Below are 16934 nucleotides of genomic sequence, written 5' to 3'. Positions count from 1 at the left end.
TTTCTATGTTAAGGGACTGGAGGACTTGAAATAGGATATTCCAAAGGTGAAAGGAGCTAGGATTAAAATGATGGATCACCTACCCAGCAAAACTGAGTACAATCTTTCAGGGGAATAAATGGATATTCAATGAAATACAGGACTTTCAAGCTTTCTTTATGAAAAGACCAGATCTGAATAGAAAATTGAACTCTTAAATACAAGAATCAAGAGAAGCATGAAAAGGCAAATAAGAAAGAGAAATCATAAGGGATTTATTAAAGTTGAACTATTTACATTCCTACATGGAAAGATAGTATTTGTAACTCATGAAACCTTTCTCAGTATTAAGGTAGTTGGAGGGAATATACCTATATCTATGACTATATTTATTTCTACATATATCTATCTATATCTATATCTATATCTATATCTATCTATCTATCTATATATACATACATACATATATATATGACAGGGTGAGTTGAATATGAAGGGATGATATTTAAAAAATAAAATTAAGGGGTGAAAGAGCAATGTATTGAGGGAAGGATAAAGTGAGAGGCAAAATGGGGGAAATTATCTCACATAAAAGAAGCAAGAAAAAGCTTTTGCAATGGAAGGGAAGAAGGTGGAGGTCAGAGGGAATTAGCGAATTTTACTCTCATTGGATTGGGCTTAAGTAGGGAATAACATACACACTGAATTGGGTATGGAAATCTATCTTATCCTACAGGAAAGTAAGGGGGAAGGAGATAAGAGAAGGGGGATGATAGAAGGGAGGGCAGATTGGAAGATGGGTTAATCAGAAGCAAACTCTTTTGAGGTTGGAGAAGGTCAAAGGAGACAATAGAATAAATGTGGGGCATGATAGGATGGAGGGAAATATAGTTAGTTTTTCACAATATAACTATTATGGAAGTGTCTTGCATGACTATACATGTATAACTTATATCAAATTGCTTACCTTCTCAATGAGGGTGAGTGGGGAGGGAGAAAGGGAGAGAATAAGGAACTCAAAGTTTTAAGAACAAATGTTAAAAATTCTTTTTACATGCACCTGGGAAATAAGATATACAGGCAATGGGGTATAGAAATCTATCTTGCCCTACAGGAAAATAGAAGGGAAGGTGATGGGGAGGTGGTGATAGAAAGGAGGGCAGTTTGGGGGAAAGGGTAATCAAAATGCAAGCCATCTTGGGGTAGGAGGATGTAACAATAATTTAAGGTTAATGGTGGGTGGGAGCAAGAGTTAAAGATCTTCCCCACCCATTAATAGGCCTCAATACCTTTTGATAATTTCTATTGTGCCAGTGGGTCAGAGGGTCCTGCCCTCTGGCTCTGAAAAGTGTATAAATACTCTGAGGTGAGGTTTTACCTTGGGGCTCACTCATTGAAAGTGTTTGTTTGGCCAGATAAGACTCTGGGCAGCTGCTAAGGAGCCCCCTGGCTTTCAAAATCCAGATGTTGGTGCTTCTTTCTCTGGTAACTATGTATATATTTCTTATGGTCAGACAATTGGAAGCCCTGTCTGTTGATCTTTATTTCTCTGTTTGCATTTTTCCTAAAGTTCAGAGTGCTGACTTTCCCCCTGAATTAAGTGAATGATATATGTGCTTGATTAAAGTAGATTGTTGACCCCTCAAAAGTTGTCTTTCCTTTTAGAAAAGATGATCTAAGAACCTGTGTAGCGGGCCCTTTTGTGTATGTCAGAGTCCATGCTGATAGAGGGGAGGGGACAGATGAGGAGAAAAGATGGAACTCAAAATCTTGTGGAAGTGAATGTTGAAAACTAAAAATAAATTAATTAACAGAAGTGATTAGCAGGATGCTTTCAGAAAAACCTGTAAAGACTTACATGAACTGATGCAAAGTGAAGTGAACAGAACCAGGAAAACACAGTGAAAGCAACATTCTATAATGATCAACAATGAGTGACTTAGTTATTCTCAGCAATACTCTGATCTCAGAAAATTCCAAAAAAACTCTTATTGAAAAAATTTTACACAGAGAAAGAACTGGTGGAGTTTCAATGGATATAGAAGCATACTTTTTTAAAACTTTATTTTTCTTGGGGTGTGTTTTTTGGGGGGTCTGTGTTTTCTTTCATAACATGACTAATATGGAAATGTTTTTCATAACTGCACAGTTATAACCTGTGTAAAATTGCTTGCCTTCTCAATGAGGTAGGTGGGAAGAGAGGAAAAGACAAATTTGGAACTCAAAATTTTTAAAGAAATAATTTTTTTTTAAAAAAGAAATTATAAAGGAAAACTGCCCTTACATTCTAGAACCAAAGGGTTAAATAGAAATGGAAGGAATCCATTGATTGCTTCCTAAAAGAGATCCCAAAATGAAAATTTCCAAGAATATTATAGCCAAATTCCAGAGCTCTCAGGTCAAGGAGAAAATATTGCAAGCACCCAAATAGAAAGAATTCAAATATCATTGAGCTACAGTCAGGATGACACAAAATTTTATAGTATCTACATTAAAGGATCAGAAAACAAAATAACTAGGATTACAAACAAGAATCACCTACCCAGCAAAACTGAGTACAATCATTCTGGGGGAAAATGGATATTCAATGAAATAGAGGAATTTTAAGTATTCTTAATGAAAAGAACAGAACTGAATTTCAAATACAAGGCTGATGAGAAACATAAAAAGGTAAACAGGAAAGATAAAATAAGGGGTTCAATAATGTTAAACTGTTTACATTCCTATGTGGGAAGATGATACTTAAAAATTCTAAGAACTTTATTATGATTAGGGCAATCAGAAGGAGTATGGATATGACTTGAGTATGATGGGATGGTAATCTAAAAAAATAAAATTAAGGGGTGAGAAAGGAAAGCACTGGAAGAAGGGAAAAGGAAGAGGTAGAAGAGGTAAATTATCTAGCATGAGGGGCAGCTAGATGGCACATGGAATAGAACACCAGCCCTGGAGTCAGGGGGGATCTGAGTTCAAATGTGACCTCAGCATTTGATACTTGCTAACTGCATGACCCCTGGGCAAGTCACTTAACCTCAACTGCCTCACCAAAGAAAAAGGCATGAAAACAGCTTTTACAATGGAGAGCAATATAAGAGCACAAGGGGAATAGGATTATATAAACCTTACTCTCATTGGAATTGGCTCAAAGAGGGAATAACAGACATTCAGTTGGGCATATTACCATACAGGAAAGTAGGAGGGGAAAGAATAATAGAAAACAGGAGGCTTATCGAAGACAGGGTGGTTTGGGGAGGTAAAAAGTAAAAAACAAAACATTTTTGAGAATGGATATGGTGAAAGGAGATAGATATCAGGATAAACAGGGGGAAAGGAGGATGGAGGCACATACATAATTAGTAATCATAACTGAAAAATTTTTACAGCAGGCTCCTCTGATAAAGACCTAATTTCTCAAATATATGGAGAACTGAATCAAATCAAAATGCTATTTGAGTATTTTATGTTTTTGAAACTATTCTGCTATTCTTTTGTGTTCTTAACTGAGGTTTTTTTTAAAAGCACGCAACTGTGCATACTCCATTTTGATTTTTCTATTTATTTCTTCTGGTTTTGTTCTGATAAAAATGAGTCATTCCTCAGCTGATAAATGGCAAAAGATACAAGCAGGCAGTTTTCAGGTAAAGTAATCAAAGCTATCTATAATTATATTAAAAAATGCTCTAAATCACTATTGATTAGAGAAATGCAAATTGAAACAACTCTGAGCTACCACTTCGCAGTTATTGGATTGATTAATATAACAGAAAAAGAAAATGATAAATGTTGGAAGAGATGTGGGAATATTGAGACACTAATGCACTGTTTGTGATGTTGTGTAGTGATTCAATCATTCTGCAGAGCAATTTGGAACTATATCTAAAGGGTTATAAAACCATGCCCTTTGACTCAGCAATACCACTCCTAGGTCTGTATCCCAAAGAGATAAAAAAAAATCTATAAAAATATGTATATCAGCTCTTTTAGTGATGGTAAAGAATTGGAAATTGAGGGGATGTCCATCAATTGGGGGTTGGCTGAACAAATTTTTGCATATGATTGTGATGGAATACTATTGTGCTATAAGAAATAATAAATAGAATGCTCTCTGAAAAAGCTGGAAGACTTGAACTGATGCAAAATGAAATGAGTAGAATCAGGAGAACAATGCATATAGTAGTAGCGATATTGTATGATGATCAGCTGTGAATAACTTCGCTATTCTCATCAATGCAATGATTTAAGATAATTCAAAAAAGTTTGGTTTTTCTTTATTTTTCTTCTTGTTTTTTGATTTGTGTTTTCTTTTATAACATGATTAACATGGAATTTTTTTTTGTGAAACTGAATATGTATAACATATCAAATTGCAATTTCAATGTGGGGGGGGGAGAGAAAGTGAAAGGAAAAAGGGAGACTATCTGAAACTCAAAATTTTTTTTAAAAAAAAGAATGTTGGTTGCTTTTACATTTAACTGGGGGACAGTAAATTATTAAAAAAAAAAAAAGATTGAGAGGATTCTCTTGTGAATCTATCAGGAACAAGAGTTATTTTTCCTCCCTTTGGCAGTTCCTTTACAGCCATACCAATTTCCATTTTTGGGATTGGGTTATTTAAAATCCCTATTTGGTCTTCTGATCATTTGAGTATTTTATATTTTTTTAAAAGTATTCCTCTATTCTTTTATGTTCTTGGTTGTTTTTCTTTAAAACACACACTATGCATAGTATGTTTTGATTTTTCTTTTTATTTCTTCTGATTTTGTTTTGATTTTGACTTTCTAATTTGCTATTTTGTTTATCTAATTTTCTGGTCTCTTTTTAAAAATCAGATTAGCTAAGGATTTATCCATTTTATTAGTCTTTCCAAAGTACCAACTTTTGGTTTTATTTATCATTTTATTTTTTTTGCTTTCTATTTATCTATTTCCCTCTCTATTTTTTGATATCTCCTCTTCTGTACTTATTTTAAATTTGTTTTGTTTAGAACTGCATTTGCTTTCTAATTTTTTTAAATTAAATTTATTTATTTAACTTTTAACATTCATTTTCACAAAATTTTGGGTTACAAATTTTCTCCCCTTTTATCCCCTCCCCCCCCAAACACCAAGCATTCTAATTGCCCCTATGACCAATCTGCTCTCTCTTCTATCATCCCTCTCTGCCCTTGTCTCTGTCTTCTCTTTTGTCCTGTAGGGCCAGATAGCTTTCTATACCCCTTTACCTGTATTTCTTATTTCCTAGTGGCAAGAACATTACTCGGCAGTTGATCCTAACACTTTGAGTTCCAACTTCTTTACCTCCCTCCCTCTCCACCCCTTCCCTTTGGAAGGCAAGCAATTCAATATAGGCCAAATCTGTGTAGTTTTGCAAATGACTTCCATAATAGTTGTGTTGTATAGGACTAACTATATTTCCCTACATCCTATCCTGTCCCCCGTTACTTCTATTCTCTTTTGATCCTATCCCTCCCCATGAGTGTCGACCTCGAATAGCACTCTCCTCCCCATGCCCTCCCTTCCATCATCCCCCCCACCCTGCTTATCCCCTTATCCCCCACTTTCCTGTATTGTAAGATAGGTTTTCATACCAAAATGAGTGTGCATTTTATTCCTTCCTTTAGTGGGATGTGATGAGAGTAAACTTCATGTTTTTCTCTCACCTCCCCTCTTTTTCCCTCCACTAAAAAGTCTTATGCTTGCCTCTTTTATGAGAGATAATTTGCCCCATTCCATTTCTCCCTTTCTCCTCCCAATATATTTCTCTCTCACTGCTTGATTTCATTTTTTTTTTTAAGATATGATCCCATCCTCTTCAATTCACTCTGTGCACTCTGTCTCTATGTATGTGTGCGTGTGTGCATGTGTGTGTGTGTAATCCCACCCAGTATCCAGATACTGAAATGTTTCAAGAGTTACAAATATTGTCTTTCCATGTAGGAATGTAAACAGTTCAGCTTTAGTAAGTCCCTTATGACTTCTCTTTGCTGTTCACCTTTTCATGGTTCTCTTCATTCTTGTGTTTGAAAGTCAAATTTTCTTTTCAGCTCTGGTCTTTTCATCAAGAATACTTGAAAATCCTCTATTTCATTGAAAGACCAATTTTTCCCCTGAAGTATTATATTCACTTTTGCTGGGTAGGTGATTCTTGGCTTTAGTCCTAGTTCCTTTGACTTCTGGAATATCCTATTGCATGCCCTTCGATCCCTTAATGTAGAGGCTGCTAGATCTTGTGTTATCCTGATTGTATTTCCACAATACTTGAATTGTTTCTTTCTAGCTGCTTGCAATATTTTCTCCTTGACCTGGGAACTCTGGAATTTGGCCACAATGTTCCTAGGAGTTTCTCTTTTTGGATCTCTTTCAGGCGGTGTTCTGTGGATTCCTTGAATATTTATTTTGCCCTCCGGTTCTAGAATCTCAGGGCAGTTTTCCTTGATAATTTCATGAAAGATGATGTCTAGGCTCTTCTCTTGATCATGGCTTTCAGGTAGTCCCATAATTTTTAAATTGTTTCTCCTGGATCTATTTTCCTGGTCTGTTGTTTTTCCAATGAGATATTTCACATTATCTTCCATTTTTCCATTCTTCTCTCTTTGTTCTGTGATTTCTTGGTTTTGCATAAAGTCATTAGCCTCCATCTGTGCCATTCTAATTTTGAAAGAACTATTTTCTTCAGTGAGCTTTTGAATCTCCTTTTCCATTTGGCTAATTCTGCTTTTGAAAGCATTCTTCTCCTCATTGGCTTTTTGAACCTCTTTTGCCAATTGAGTTAGGCTAGTTTTCAAGGTGTTAATTTCTTCAACATTTTTTTGGGTCTCCTTTAGCAGGGAGCTGATCTGCTGTTCATGCTTTACCTGCATGTCTCTCATTTCTCTTCCCAGCTTTTCCTCTACCTCTCTAACTTGATTTTCAAAATTCTTTTTGAGCTCTTCCATGGCCTGAGCCCATTGGGTGGGCTGGGACACAGAAGCCTTGATTTCTGTGTCTTTGCCTGATGGTGAGCATTGTTCTTCCTTATCAGAAAGGAAGGGAGGAAATGCCTGTTCACCAAGAAAGTAGCCTTCTATAGTCTTATTTCTTTTCCCTTTTCTGGGCATTTTCCCAGCCAGTGACTTGACCTCTGAATATTCTCCTCACACCCACCTTGCCTCCTGATCCTCCCAGCCAGCGTTTGGGGTCTGAGATTCAAATGCTGCTTCCAGCCTTAGGGCTTTTGGCGGGGGCAGGGCTGCTATTCAGTGTGAGATTAAGTTCAGGTGGTCAGGTCGGGGCAGGGCCACCTCTCAGGCTCAGTTCCCTCAGGGGGTTTATGCACAGACCTTCCACAATGGATCCAGGCTCCTGCCCCCTTGGGGAGCCCCGGTCTGCAGCCGCCTCTCAGCTTCTACCTCCCGGGGGGGGGGGCTGAGTTATGGGGGCACCCCACTCCCCTCTCAACCTGCCAAAGAGACTCTCTCACCGACCCCCGTCACCTGTGGGTGGAGGGACTTGTGCGGCCACTGGAGATCCCGTCCCTGAAGCCTGCTCGGATCTGTATCTCTCGGTGCCGCGGCCGCGGCAGGTCTGGGCTGGGCTCCGCGTCTGCAGCACGACGGACCTTTTGCGAGAGGTTTGCAGGTCCCTCTGTGGGTGGAGGGACCCACATGGCCGCTGGAGGTCCCGTCCCCGAAGCCCGCTCGGATCTTTTCCTCTCGGTGCCACGGCCGCTGCAGGACTGCCCTCGGCTCCCAGTCCAGGCGCCCAGTCCGCAGCGCGAAGGACCCCCTGCGAGAGGTTTGCAGGTCTCTCCGGAACAGAAATCTCCCTCGCTCCAATATTCCGTGGCCTCTGGGTGCAGAATTCGCCGTGAGTTACTTCCCTGTAGCCGTTCTATGGGTTGTGTGTTCGGAGCTATGTGTATGTGCGTCTTTCTACTCCACCATCTTGGCTCCGCCCTGCTTTCTAATTTTTAAAAATGTATATTCAACTAATTAGTTTTTTAAAATTTTGCTAATATATGTTTGTATGGATATGATTTTTCCCTTGAGGACTACTCAGCTATATCCCATAAAGTTTGGTATGTGGATCATCATTGTCATTTTTTTTCACAAAGTTATTAATTATTTCTATAATTTGATCTTTGATCTATTCATTATTTAGAATTTCATTTTTAAGTTTCCATTTGAGTTTGTATCTTTTATTTGTGATCCTTGAACAAATGAATTTTTAAAATTGTACCATGTTCTGTAAAGGATGTTTTAACTATTTCTGCTTTTTACATTTACTTGCAATAGTTCTGTGACCTAATACATAGTCAATTTTTATAAAAATTCCATGTGGGACTAATACACATGAATATTCTTTTGTTGTCCTATTTAGTCCATGTCTTTAACTCTAGTTTCTCTAGCAGTTTGTTCAATTCCATAATTTCCCTTTTGTTAATTTTTCTGTTAGACTTATCCAACACTGAGGAAGGGATATTGAAGTCTCCTGTCACTATTGTGTTATTGTCCATGTCTTCTTCTAGCTCAGATAATGTTTACTTTATGAAATTGAATGCTAAGGTATTTGGGGAATATAAATTTAATGATGATATTTATTTATTTCTATGGTTTCTTTCAGCTTAATGTAGTTTCCTTTTTTATTTTTTGAATGTTTGTTTTTGCTTTATCAGAGAACACCTACTTTTTGCTTCAGTTGATGCTTAGTAATGTTTTTCTTTATCCCCTCAGTTTTATTTTGTGTATATCTTTGTTTTTATAAGTGTTTTTTGTAAGCAACAAATTGTAGACCATTGTTTGCTTATCCAATCTGTTACTCTTTTCCTCTATTGTATTCTTTAATCCATTCACATTTAATGTCATGAGAGTTAAGTTCATATTTTTTTCCATTTCTCTCTAACATTGTTTTTTTTTTTCCCCAAGTTATGGTTTATTCATCCTATACTGTCAATACAGATAGCACAGTATTCTATGTTCTATCATTCTTTTTGTTGTTGTTCAGTTGTTTCATGTCATGTCTAACTCTTCACGAACCAATTTGGGGTGTTTTTTTAGAAAGATATTGGAGTGGTTTTCTATTTTCTTCTCCAGCTCATTTTATAAACGAGGAAACTGAGGCAAACAGGGTCAAGTGACTTGCTCAGGGTCATACATATACTTGTCTGAAGCCAGATTTGAGCTCAGATCTTCCTCTGTCAGTGCTCTATCCATTGCATTACCTATGTTTCATTTATTTTATCTCAACCCTTTTTTTAAAAGAGAATCTCTTCCCACTTGCTCTCTTCCTTTCATCCCATCTCCTCTTCTCATTTATTATTTCTTTCTCTCTGAGCTTTTGCTTATTAATTCTTTGACATCATTTACCACGATTTTCTCCCTTCCCCTAGTCTTAGAAAGAGGTGCCAAGGCAAACCCCACGTACTACAAGTGTACTTGGTCCGGTCCTCTTCAGTCTTTTCCAAAAGATTATATTCTCAATCATCCTCCTTCCTCTCTCAAATCTGCAACCTCTCTTTCTTAACTGGTTCTTTTCCCAGTGCCTTCAAACATTCTCAAGTGTCCACTATTCTTAAAAAACCCCCAAACTTCACCTAACCCTTTCAATCCCTTGAGCTATTATCTAATATCTCTCTTCCTTGTCTCAACTCCTTGAAAAAGTATAAACTTCTATCAATCAATACTATACATGTACAATATATTTGTTGTTGTCCTTCCTATTTTGATAAAAGTAGGCATTAATTCTTGTATTATATTTGTATTCCTAGCACCTACCCTGATTCCTGGTAAAGAGAAAGTGAATTCTAGGTATAGGGAATGGCCAGTGAAAAGGCATGGACATGGATGATGGAGGGTTATGTGTGAGAAACAGAGAGAAGGCCAGTTTGGCTGGCTTATAAAGCACAGAAAGGAAAATCATACCTAGAGAGGCTGGAAAGGTCAGTTGTGGCTACTTTGCATAGAGTTTTAAAAGCTAAAGAGAAGAGATTATTATTATAATAATAATAATTATTATTATTATTATTTTTACCGTGGAAGCAATCAGAAAGCACTGTAGTTGATTCAGTAGCAGTCAGTTTTGTGCTTAAGGAAACTTGATTTGGTAGCAATGTATAGGATGGACCACAGTGGGGTGAGACTTGAATCAGGAAGACCAGTTAGGAGACTGTTGCAATAATCTAGGTAAGATGTGGTAAAGTCCTGAACTAATGTGATAGTTATATGAGTGGAGAGAAGTGGTTGGATGTGAGAGATGCTGTGAAGGTAGAAAATGGCAAGTTTTATCTACTGATTGGTTGAGTGAGGAGTCCATGATAATGCTAAGATTATGGACCTGTTCTGGCTTGATTCTGACTCAAGTCAATACCCTAGCATTTTAGGTTTTATATTTGAGCAAAATGAGACATTTGTAGATCATTCAACAATTAACAGAAGGAGATTTACTTAGTCACATGTAAATGACTAATAAAACGCTATTCAACAAAAATAGGCATTGAGTATATCTCAAGTGAAATCTTTCTTGCTTCAACTGTCATCATGAAAAATCAACAAAGTACTGGAGTACCCACCTCTGCACTCATTGTGGCTGCTTTGTATTTAGGTGACCAGGAAGTATTGTCAACAGTGTGAATTTTTTAGTCTCTCGATTCATTCAGGACTAAAGGATGATCATCAGCCCTATTAAGGAAAAATTATCCATTTCACATGGAGATATAGGGTTAGGATATTACTCCTGCCATAAAACTTGAAACTCTGAAAGGATAGTGGTATTTTTAATGAAAATAGAGGTGTTAGGATGTGGGAAGCATTTGGGGAAAATATAATGAGTTCAGTTTTGGACATGCTGAATTTAAGATGTCTCTGGGACATCTGATTTGAAATGTCTAATAGGCGATTGGTGATGAAAGATATTTGGGCAGAGTATATAGTTCTGAGAGTCATAGCACAGAGATGATATTTATTTATTTTTACATCCAGTTTTTAAAAATTATGAGTTCCATATTCTCTTCCTGTCCCCAACCTCTCACCTGCCCACTGAGAAGGAAACAAATGCAATGCCCACTATCCAGGTGAAGTCATACAAAACATATTTCTATATTAGCCATATTGGAAAGAAAAAAAGGAAAAAAAACCACAAAACCTTCAATCTGCACCCAGAGTTCATTAGTTCATAGAAATGATATTTAAAACCATGGGAAATGATGAGGTTACAAAGAGAAAGGATGCTGAAGTAGAAGAGAAGTGGGCCTAGGATAAAGCCTATGAGAACACCCCCACGCTGTGATGCAGATGATGAGTTAGCAAAGAAGACTGAAATAGTGATCCAATGAATAAGAAATAGAGAGAATGGTGTCTTTAAAATCCAGAGAAAAGAGTATCTAACAGAAGAGGGTAAGCAACATTGTCAAATGCAGCAGAAAGATTGAGAAAAATTAAGAGTGAGGAAAGATTCAATAATCCAAGAATTTATCCACCCCTGTTATTTTTAGGAAAAAAGATAGGAATAGGATTGAACTTGTAATTTTTTATCTCTGCACTTTATAGTCTTTTTTTTTGGTGATTGTGAAGGTTTAATCAGACAATGAATATAGAATTTTGTGTAAGCTTTAAAATATTGCATAGAATGTCAGTTATTGTTATAAAGATTCAAATATTGATAACTTTAATATCCAATCTCACAAAACAATTCACTGGGTGGGGAGGGAAAAGTTCTATATGGAGTCTTAGGAGGAATAATGTCTCTGGCATGGTGATCAGCAGTTTTCCAAGGTCATTTGAGTTGAGCTCTCTTTTTTTAAAATTAATTTATTTTTATTTTGTTTCAACACTTTTGTTTCAACACTTTAACACTTTGAATATTTTTCAACATTCAGTTCCACAGGATGTTGAGTTCCAAAATTTCTCCCCATCTCTTTCTTTCCTCTACCCCAAGACTGATTGCATTCCGATTACTCCTTCCCCCAATCTGCCCTCCCTTCTATCACTCCCTCCTTCTCTTATCCCTTTCCTTTTGTACTTTACAATCTTAAAAGAGAGTGCCAAGAAATCAAACTGATGCTCATGAATTGGGGAAGGGCTAAACAAGCTGTGGTATATGATTGTGATGGAATATCATTGTGCTATAAGAAATGACAAGCAGAATGATTTTAGAAAAACCTGAAAAGACTTACATGAACTGATGCAAAGTGAAAAGAATCAGAAAAATACCATACATAGTAATAACAATATTGTACATTGAAGAACTGTGAATGACGGCTATGTTCAGCAATACAGTGAGTGATCCAAGACAATCCCAAAAGACTAATGACGATGTATACTATTTGCCTCCAGAAAAGGAACTTATGTTGTTTGAATACATTCTGAAACATACTATTTTTTACTTCCTTTCTTTCATTCTTTTTTTTGAGTCTTGTACAAAATTATTAATATGGAAATGTTTTAGGTGATTACACATGTATAACCTATATTTAATTGCTTACCATCTCAGGGAGGAGTGAAGAGAAGGAGTGAAGGATAGAATATGGAATTCAAAACCTAAAAAATGTTAAAATTTTTTTATCATGTAGTTGGGAAAAAATTTATATATACGTTTGTTTTTTTTAAAGTGCCAAGAATTCTGATTATGTGACTTGCCCAGGGTCAGCCTATCAGGATGTATCAGAGGTTGGATTTGACCCAGGTTTTCCTGGCTTTGAAGGTGTTTCTCTAGCTACTGCACTGAAATGCCTCTCCTTTTAGATTATAGAATGAGACCTTCAAAAAATCTACTTATAGTTCAAGATAATATGTACTCTCCACTCTGCAATTATATCTTATTTGTGACAGTGAGCTTTGTAATTTGCATCTAGAATTCATCATCCTTTCTCCCTATGCTTTTTCTCTCAAGTACTTGGATTCCCTTATATCTTTTGACGCACACAGATATTCAAACTCTCCTAGTATCTAATCTTTTCTGTTTGAATAGAGTATACCTTTCCATTGATATATTTCAGTCATGGGTCATTTCCCATTATGTCTCAGTGAAACCTATAATATATTATTTGCCTTCTTGGGTGCATGGCACAAAAGGAGGAAATAATTCCCAAAGAGTGACACTATCACATAGGGATGGTAGCTATCAGAAAGTACTAGAGGCCAACAGACGACAGCTTAGGGAGATCCCTCTAATGCTTCTTCTACTATTCCCAGCAGTCTGGTGAGTGGCTCATATATGCAACAAGCTACACACTTTGATCCTAGACCCACAGGACCGTTCAGAGCTATGAAGTGTTATACAAAAAGTTGAAGTGGCACTATTCGGAGACTGCCCTGTCATCTGTGGGGCAAGGGAGCGTAGTAGTCTAGAATGCTGAAATCAGGGAATTTTCTGAGTTGTCTAATGGGGAAATGAGGGGCACAGGCTTAGGAAACAATTCTAACTGTGTCATAGAAAGCAAGTAATTTGGGAGGGAAGCAAAGCCTGTTCTCCAGGTCAGTTGAACCTTAGCATACATGCATTCTGGGGACTGTGGTCATACTAGTCAAACTGGTTTTTACTGATTCACATCAAGTCAAGGTTTCTATTTCAATTTGCTTATTGCTATGTATTCTGTGTAGTCTTTGATGACCTCCAAAGGCCTCCTTAGCTCTACAACTCTGATCCTATAACTTGGGTGCATAAGCAGGCTTATATTTTTATTGTTCAGTTGTTTCAGTTGTGTTTGATTCTTTGCAATACCATTTAGGACTCTTTTGGTAAAGGTACTAGAGTGGTTTGCCATTTCCTTCTCCATCACATTTTACAGATGAGGAAATTGAAGTAAAATGACTTGCTCAGGGTGACATAGTTATTAAGTATCTGAGGCTATACTTTGAACACAGGTCTTCCTGATGCTAGGCCTGGCACTCTATCTACTACACCACCTATCTTCCCTCTTCCCAAATATTTTCAATTATGAATTACTAGGTATTTCTATTACTATTCTTTTTTAAGTCATAGCTCTTATTCTATATGTGGCTTAACTGTTTTATAAGGATAATTTTCTCCCTTTCCTTTTATTTTCAATTGAAAACCCTCTGGATGAGATCCATAATCTTTAGAGAAATATGGTCTCCATTATTTGTGGGCTATAACCTGTTGATCTCCTTCTAGCAGATGTTGATTTTTAACATTAAATGTGTTGACGTTATGGTCAACAATGGCTATACTGATTTGGGAGAAGTTTAATTAAATTCCAAGCCTTTCTAATTTGTCACCTGATGAACATTCTGGTATATTCCAGAAACTTAAAAAACATATATTATAGTATTTAACTCATCAGAATACTAATCAAAAGCCAAAAGTGTTTTAAGTTTAGCATGTAAAACAAACTGACAAACTACTTACATTTCATATTAAAATGATGTACTCATCAAATTCCTGCCAACCAACCTGTGCTAATGATGAATGGGAGTTAACCAATAGGGACTAAAAAATATCCTCCTTGGTAAACTGGGCCTAGACTGAGTCACAATCAGAGAAAGCAAATCCCATGCCAGTCCAAGGCAGAGTTCACAGAAATGCCAAATCTAAATGGAGAAGGTGTCAAGGAAGTATCCGGGGAAGTTAGGACAGGGTCATGTAGAGAACACTATAAAGAGGAGGGGTCAGTGAAATGGAAGTTTGTCCCATATAACTTGTCCAAGATGGTACTTTTTTTAATGGCAGGGGCAAGTTAGCAGAATCCCTTCTTTGCTCTGCTACGTTGGCATTGCTTTGATGCCAGACAGTGTTATTTTGTAGAATAGAGGTTCTTAACTTTATTTTGTGTTATAAATCCCTTTGACAGTCTGTTGTAGCCTCTAAACCCCTTCATAGAATAAATAATGTTTTTAAAATGCAATAAATAAAATACGTAAGAAACCAATTATATTAAATATACTAAAATGCAGTTATATATGTATGTGAATATAAGTATACATGTGTAGTATATGTACATATATATTTATGCACACACACACATATATGCACTATAAAAATGCTATTCCCTTAGATTCCCAGGTGGTCATCTTGTGTTTGTATCCTGGGGTGTGTGAACTGTATACAGTTATACCTTCCACATTGTAGGAGTCAAGGGTAAGGCACTCTCATAATCTGGAAAATCTGTGTAAAATTTTTTGGCTCTCCCTTCATACCAGAGGAGAAGTCTGAATTTTTTCTTTTTCTTTTATGGAGTGTTTATAAAACCTTATTGTAGAATTTGGGTTAACTATTTGGTCACAGTGTTTACATAGGTCAACGTCAAGTAAAAATACTAGCCTTTGTATTTATATGAAGGTTTTCTTATTTTTTTCCTCAGACTTTTACTTTTTACTTATTTCAACTTTAAAAAAGAAATTATGTATATTTGTGGTATTAAAAGATAAAATATGTTGATATTATAAATACTATACATATATTTTATGAATTTCTAAGTTTCTGAACTTTTTCTGTATTGTCTACTAGCCTTCCCATGTTGTCTGTGGCTTCCACAAAACTCCCCCCAAATTCCCATTTAATTTCTTATGCTGACCTGTGATATATTGAAACCACAATGGGGAACGTCACAATGTGGAAGGGATAACTGTATATAGAATACACATATAGGTATGTGTGTATATACGCATGTGTGTGTGTGTGAGTGGGTGTGTATACATAGAGTTCCTGAACCTCATTTCTAAGGGCACTAAAAAATCTTCTGGGAATCTGAGGCCATAGCTTAGTGACAGAATTTTTGAGCCACTTCTACCAACTTTGAACCACTTCTACCAAACATTCATACTTCAGTTTCTTCCTATTTGTTTTCACTGGGGCAGCTAGGTGGTGCAGTGGATAGAGCACCAGTGCAGGAGTCAGGAGGACCTGATTTCAAATCTCACCTCAGACACTTGACACTCACTAGCTGTGTGACCTTGAGCAAGTCACTTAACCCCAATTACCTCATCCTAGGTCATCTCCAGTCATCATCCTCATGAATATCTGCTTGCTGGATTCAGATGGCTCTGGAGGAGAAGTGAGGCTGGTGACCTGCACAGCCCTCCCTCACTCAAGACAAAGTCAAGTACAAGTCATGTCATCATTTCTCTGATGGCATGGCCTTCTTTGGCAACAAAGGATGAACACACACACCTTTGTTTTCATGGGGCCCACCTTGTAAATCTGGTAATCTACTGTCTACTGGAGACAACTGTATTGCCTCTATGAACCTGAATTTCCTGACTAATTGATTATGCCTCTTCAGTAAGGTATGGGCAAAGATTTAGTAAATATAGTTCAGGAGCAAAGTAAGCACGTGACAACAAGGAACAGTAGGAAATAAGGTGGATGTGAAATGAAAAGTGTAATACTAATGAGATTAAAGATCATCTCCACTTATTAATGGTTCTGCCCATTAAGAGGAGTTTGATTAGGGGAGATTTGTAGGAAGGTCCACATCTTTTGTTAATGAGGTTCTTAAAGGTTGTGATTCCCTCTGATTGAAAAATGATTCTGAGGTTAGGTTTTACTTTGAGTCTTACTCATTGAAAATGTTTGTTTGGCCAGATGAGACTCTGGGCAGCTGCTAAGGAGCCCCCTGGCTTTGAAAACCCACGTGTTGGTGCTTCTCTCTCTGGTAACTATGTATGTATGGTCTGTTGATCTGTGATGTAGGGATCGCTTATGGTCAGGCAGCTGGAAGCCCTGTCTACTGACTATTATTTCTCTGTATTTTCTCTGAAGTTCAGGGTGTTGACTTTTTCCCCTGAACTGAGTGAATAATATATGTGCTTGCTTAAAGTGATTGTTGACCCCTCAAAAGTTACCTTTCCTTTTAGAAAAGCAGACCAAAGAACCTGTGATAGCAGGCTCTCTTCTGTATGTTGGGGTGCTTGCTTTTACAATCACATGCCCTGAGTGACTGGGTGAGGTTTTGGAACACTTATGATATCAGAAATGCAGTTGGGATTTAAAAAAAAATGTCCTTTAGTTATAGATTTGGCT

Source organism: Notamacropus eugenii, chromosome 2, assembly GCF_028372415.1.
Source record: "Notamacropus eugenii isolate mMacEug1 chromosome 2, mMacEug1.pri_v2, whole genome shotgun sequence".
Taxonomy (NCBI): Eukaryota; Metazoa; Chordata; class Mammalia; order Diprotodontia; family Macropodidae; genus Notamacropus; species Notamacropus eugenii.
Note: the sequence above shows the minus strand (reverse complement) of the source record.